The sequence below is a fragment of the Nomascus leucogenys genome, chromosome 2 (assembly GCF_006542625.1).
Source record: "Nomascus leucogenys isolate Asia chromosome 2, Asia_NLE_v1, whole genome shotgun sequence".
Taxonomy (NCBI): Eukaryota; Metazoa; Chordata; class Mammalia; order Primates; family Hylobatidae; genus Nomascus; species Nomascus leucogenys.
In genome coordinates, this window is record NC_044382.1 from 106,293,397 (window position 1) to 106,300,282 (window position 6,886).

Below are 6,886 nucleotides of genomic sequence, written 5' to 3' on the forward strand. Positions count from 1 at the left end.
CTCAATCTTCTATAGACAATATAATGCAGTGTTATATGTGTCCTAAATAACTCACACAATTAATTGAAATAAAGTAACTTTTTCAATTTAATGTTCTGTCATGTTGCCATTGTCTATCATTCCATTTCATCAATAAGTTTTATATAAAATATAATAGTTGCTGACAGTATTTAGTTATTAGCCATTGTGCTTGAGATTAGCAATGGGGTGAATTTTAAATAGAATATTCAAATAGGTCTCACTGGAAAGTTGATACTGGAGCAGTTAACTTGATGAGGAAATTAGCCATGGCTATTTGGAGAAGGGATGTTTTAGAAAGAAGTAATGGCTTAAGATGAAGTCATAAGGGAAAAGCATGCCTGATATAATCAGAGAACAGCAAGAATCCCACTGTATCTAGAGCAGAGTGAGTGAAGAGGAAGGGGAGAGACAAAGAGATGAAGATAGAGAGGTGGTAATATGTGTGCAGGTGGCAGATTATGTAGATACTTGAAAGATTTTGGTTTTTACTCTAATGGAAATGAAATTATCAAGTTTTAAGTACAGACTAGATATAAATTGTATTATACTACAAAGATACCATTTTGGCTTCTGTGTTGAGAATAGACTATAGTGCAGCAAGGGCAGTACAGGAAGACCAGATAAGAGACTTTTAACAAATAATCCAGGTGAACTCTGTCATTCAGGGAAGTAGTAGTGGAGATGGTGAGAAGTGGTCAGATATTGAATATATTTTGAAACTAGAGTTGACAAATTGATGATACATTGAATTTAACATAGGAAAATAAGGAGACATCAAGCTTACACCAGGGTAACTGGCCTAATTAACTGGAAGGTTAGAGCTGGCATTAACTGAGATGGGAAAGACAGTGAATAAAATAGCTTTTGGTGAGAGAATTAGGAGTTCAGTTTTAGCCATGCTTGGTTTGAAATGTCTTAGATATCTAAGTATAAATGGATGAGCTGGCAGTTGAATATACAAGTTTGGAGTTTCAGAGAGAAATCCAGGATGGTGATATATATTCTTCATGATTTTTTTTCACATGTTCTTCCATTTTATCTTCCTACGTCTGAATGATTTCCTGAACTATTTCATTCATTAATTCTCTCTTTAGCAAAATCTCATCCACACTTAATCAATGTTGAACAATTTTTATTTCAATGACTATATTTTATATTAAGCATTTTTTGTATAGTTTTCACATCTGGCTCTTCTCATTTCAAAATTTTTCTATTGTTTTATTGTGTGGATATCTTCATATAGTTGTTTTAGACATGAAATGCATTTATTTTTGATACCTTTCAGATTGTTCTATTTGCTATAGTCATTTGGATGCAAATGTTTATTTTATAAAATCCAAGGCTATATGGTTGGTATTAGGCTTTCTCATATGTTTTATAATTTTTTTTATGAATTCATCTTCCCTGGTCATTTTCTTCATTTAAGAGTATTCGAATGCTGTGGATAGTAAAACTCTCTCTCCCCATTAGTTAATATTAGGCATACTTTTAACTGAGCCACAACCTTTTATTCAGCTTTAGTCCAGTTTTTATGTCAAGTTTATGTCAGTTTATTAATCAAGGCTTTTCTTCATGCACAGAACATGAGTTTAGGTTTTTCCCCATAAGCTGGTAGACTTGAAGTCCTGATCCCTTGAAAAGAATTATGTCTTTACACATCACTTGATTTGCTTCCTAATATGTCTCAGGGTCAGGAAGCAGAGTTTTCCAGGATTCTTTTCAGGTTTCGTGTAACATTTTCCTTGCTCATGATTTTTAAAAGAGACTCAGGGCAAGTTCATGTGCTCGTATGCATAGGACTCATAGCCTCTATCTCAGATCACCCACAGAAGTGAAAGTTCCCTAGTGAATAATATGCCCATGTGTGCCAAAGTTCTTTTTGTTACTAAGACTGTGAATATGGAGTATATAATTCATACTTGTTATCTGAGGAAAATACTTAAGGAATAATTACATAAACAGAATAAACCAACAAAATGAACCAGAACAGAATCCTAAAGATAGAATAAGATGAAGAAGAAAGAGATTGGTGGTGAATAATAATGTACACTGTAATATAAATAGATCTATATACATTAATATTGATAGATTACTTAGAAAATAGTAAGAAGATAATAAATAAGAACTGTTCAAACAGAAGCAATGGGGAAATAGGACTTTCAGAATGGCTCAGTGAGGAGCTTAGCAAATTCTCTCCACGTAAGACAATGACAAAACTAGACAAAACTGTCAAAAACATCAATTTCTGGAGATTGACTAAGGGAATATAACAAATTGGAAGCATTCGTTTGAGAAAAACTACTGAAACATGGTAATAACAGTAGGAATCTGTGACATTTTAACATGAGCTTCTCTCATCCTCCTTTTCTTGCCCTCCTAGCTCTATCAAAGCATTATTCAGGATAAATCCAGACTTTTTAATTAAATCCCAAGTGTAAACAAGAGTTTGTATGGGTCAGTGATTTGAACTTGATTTGGGCTGTAAAATTCTCAACAAATCTCTTCTACTTGTACATCATAACATGCTTAAAAAATGAGAGGTAAAAAACTAATATTCAAAATTAAATACCTATTTTGGTGGTACCAGAGAACTATGAATAAGTATCAAAACTCCTACTGTCTAAACATAATTTTGGTATGGTATTTATTTATAGATGTATAAATTATTGAAAACTAAAGTATCCCTAAAAGAAAAACAATTATATGGAAGGCTCAATCAATTAGCCAGCAATAATTGAATGTTTACTATTTCTCAGCATTAGTTAGGCATGATAAAGGCTCCAGAAAGCTTTGATACTGGTCCCTAACTTGTAACTGGGTAATTTTTTTGCTGTATTTACATGAGCTTACTTGAACAGCTGTGCCCATCTAAAAAATTGGCTGGGAGCTAACTTCAGCTGAGAAAACTGAGATGGCTTTGTATCTTTCCAAATGTGGTCTTTCATCCTCCAGGTGGTTAGACCAGGCTTCCTCACATAGGGCAGCAATGTTTCAAGAGAGGAAGCCCCAATATGCAAATGCTTGATGTTCCACTGGCAAAAGCAAATCCCATGAGGGAGGAGATATTGCAAGCCTGTGGTTACAGGAAGGTGTGATTCACTGGATTCCATTTTGGCAGCAATCTTCCACAGTCCAGTTTCTGGCTCTAGTGATTCATGTCTTTTTCATACACAAAACACACTCATCACCTCTGAAACACTGATGGCTTCATCCAGTCATAGCATCAATTAGGGAGTTTATGATCTAATAAACAGAATCAGGTTTTGATATGGATGAGGTATTTTGGGTAGAGCTCTTTTGATACAAATCTTCATTATTTACAAAAACAAGCTATTTGCCCCTCACATACTTAACACACAACAACGAATCAGGGAGCAGTGACAGCAAGACACTCCCATTCAAAAAAAGAAAGGAAGAGAAGAACATGGCAATCACTGGATCATAGCAACTCTAAATGCCAGACAGGCACAAGCCACACTGAAAGCAGGGAATGTTCCTTGATCAGGGCCTAGTTCTGTTCCTGGGAGCTGGGAGTCATTCTCTAAAGCATTGTCTTCTGTGATTCTTGGCTTTTATCTCTGAGAATTCAGTTCTGGCCTATGAGATAGATGTCTTTTTTTTTTTTTTTTTTTTTTTTTTTCAAATAAGAAATCACCTGCATTTGCAGCTGAGTAGCTTTATCAGTCTACTAACCCTCAGTAAATTAGGGGAGACAATGGCTTATTTTCCTTTCAAACTGTCTCTATCTTTTTCAATACAAACTGATAAATTCTCTTAAAAACTTTGTGATATTTCTGCAAGTCAGGTAGAGTTCACTTGATGCCTCCCAAAGCCACATTTACAATTATTTTTAAGGCAGACCTCTTTCTTTCCCTTAGACTCCATGTATGGCTGCTGTGGGACAAAGCTTCTAGGATTCTAAAAAGCCTTTTGTTCTAGATGAAAGGGTCTACTAGGCACCTCCTTCAATTGTCTTGAGGTCTTAACAAAGGGTATTACAGCTGTAACACTGATTTGATAATTATTTTAAAGGCATTTCTTTTTATGAGAATTCTCTGCTGTCTGGAAATTAGGTGAAATGTTTTGATTTTTCAATCAGGAAACTCTTAGCTTCTTTACATATTCTTTACATTCCCCTTATAAAGTAAAATCCCCCTTTTAGCTCCTCTTTCTCTTTATTCTATCATATACAGCCAAAGAAGAAAATTGACATTTTTAACTCTGCCTAGAATTCTCCTTAGCTAGATCCATAGATTCATTCCTGAACCATTAGGCTTATTCTCTATCTCCAAACACTGCAGAGAACAGTTTATCATTGCTTCAATACTACAAAACATCTTTCTAGCCTCTAATAGCAGGTTCCTCTCAACTCCTCTCAACTCACTGCCCAGTCTCAAAACAAATACCACAAATTTTAGGAGAGTGTTTTAGCAACCATCCAATTCTGGTACCATTTTACAAATCAATTGTCTATTGCTGACCTAAAGCAACAACAACAAAAAAACACATGATTTCTTGCAATTCCTTGAGTTAGGTGGGTGGCTCTGCAATGTTATCCTGGGCTCTCTCATGCAGATTCATTCAGCTAGACGGTCTGTTGGGAGCTCAGCTTGACTGAGACATTTGTGATGGCTGCTTTCCTTTCCATGTGGTCTTTGATATTCTGGAAGTCTAGAATGGTGGCAGCAATGCTCCTTGAGGACAAGCCCCACTGTTTACATGATTTTCTCATTTTCCTAAGCAAGTCACATAACCAAGAACATGTGGGAGGGCAACACCAATGATGTGAATGCTGAGAAATGTGATTCATTGGAGCCAATTAACCTAACAATGTGCCACCGAATATGTCATCTTTTAACAAATTAATATCAAAATTCTGGGATATAGAAATCTTATAATAGATGATACAAAATTGAATTTAAATTTTCTCAAAAACTAGGTACTGTTTCTTGATATTACTTACGTCTACAAGGAAATATTTTTTGGTGCCAAATTCAATATATTTCCTGTCATAAAGTTTGACAAATCTGGTTTAAGATACTAATCCTTGTTTAACATATACTATTTCCGATAGAATACCTTAAAATGGCAAACACATTTCAATTTACTTTTTAGAATGTTTCTTTCTGTTTCCAAATTTCCTCCTCTAATGTTGGTACTTAGAAGCTCTGTTAAGAGTATCTAACATACCACTCAGGTGATCAGTGCACTTCGACTTTGTGCCCTGGATTATGTAAGAAGGAGGACAGTTCTTGTATAAATTCTCTTAATATATTTAACCCTCCTTTTCCTCTTCTGTAGAATGAGGATGATAAGAGTCTCTATCTATCTCTTGGGGTTACTGTTAAAGTTAATGCTTGTAAATGTTTAGCATGGTGCATAGTCCAGAGTACATGCTCATTAAATGGAAATTATATTAAGAGTTAGCAGAAAGAGTCGTCGTGTCTGGCCTAGTCCAGAGAGCAGCAGGCCTCTAGCCGAAGAGCCATGGCCACAGTCCAAGGCCAGGGCCTGGGTTGGGGACTTCAAGGGAATGTGGTGGTGGAGGTGACAACAGTAAAGGCAGGAGCCCCACGGGGTCCTAAGATTGGGGAACTGCCTCTCGCATCACAAAGCCAGTAGGGACAGAATAGCTTATGGTGCTGGTCCCTGCCCACCGTTTCAGAGACTCTGAGAGGAAACCAGAGTACCCATAGCTGGAGATGCCTGTCCAATCTCCCTACCCTGGTCCTGTGAGAACCATGTGGCTTATCCACGATGGCTGTGGCATCGCCTTTGCCATCATCACCTGGTTTCTGATCCTCTATGTGGAGTCTGTGGTCCTCTTTTTCACGCTGATTCCATCCTGAGACTATGCATACTGCACCATCAATGGAATTGTGTTAAACCTGCTGACTTTCTTGGCCCTGGACTCCCACTGCCAGGCCATGCTGACAGACACTGGAGCAGTGCCCAAATGAAATGCCACTAAATAATTCATCCAGAGTTTACACATGAAGCCCAGGTATGTGGTATACTCGTGTCCCAGTGCTGCAGCATCAAGTCTGACCGAGCCTGCCGCTGCAGTGTTTGTAAGGGGTGCATTCGCAGGGTGGACCCCCACTGTCCCTGGGTCGATATCTGCATCGAAGAGAACAACCAGAAGTGCTTTGTCCTGTTTATCATGTGCACAGCTCTCATTTCCTTGCCTGCCCTCATCGTGGTGGATTCCACTTCCTCGATTGCTGTGAAGAAGATTGCTCAAATCTCCCGAAGCCTGTGAACTGAACAGGGAAGGAATGGCAGATGACTGTATCTCTCCTCATGAAAAAATGCAGCCCTTTTAAGTCAGTTTGGTAGAGTGTAGCCCTTCTTTCCACCCACCACGGTGGTCTTCCTCATCCCACTGTGCTTTGAGGGGCTACTTTTCTTCGTTTTCACATCAGTGATGTTTGGGACCCAGGTGCACTCCATATGCATGGAGGAAACAGCTGTAGGACAATTGAAAAAGGAAGAGAGAAGATGGGCTAAGAAACCAAAATGGATGAACGTGACATTTATCATGAACAGACATCTGTCTGGCATGACTGTTTTTGGCCACCCCTTCTCTCTAGGCAGATGGAGACTTTTTGCCATGCCAGATCAAGGGAAGGCAGGCCCATACCAGCGTGCAGTCTGAAGGACTCAGATCAGCATGGCCACTTATACGCAAGCCACACCACAGCACTGCTGTCCCATCTGTTTCCATGAATGTTTAAATCGAAAAAGCAAAAAACAACTACTCTTAAACGTCTTTTTTAATGTCTCAAGTAAAATGGCACATCATTGCAGAGGAAAAAAAATAAGTCCCCATATTTTATTTTTTAAATATCATCCTTTTGAAGTT

The 6,886-nt window shown here is 37.9% G+C and overlaps 1 pseudogene; it reads left to right on the forward strand.

The window, feature by feature from the left end:
- The first annotated feature begins 5,657 nt into the window (after nt 1–5,657).
- Nucleotides 5,658–6,679, forward strand: LOC100607771 (annotated as a pseudogene).
- Nucleotides 6,680–6,886: the final 207 nt, after the last annotated feature.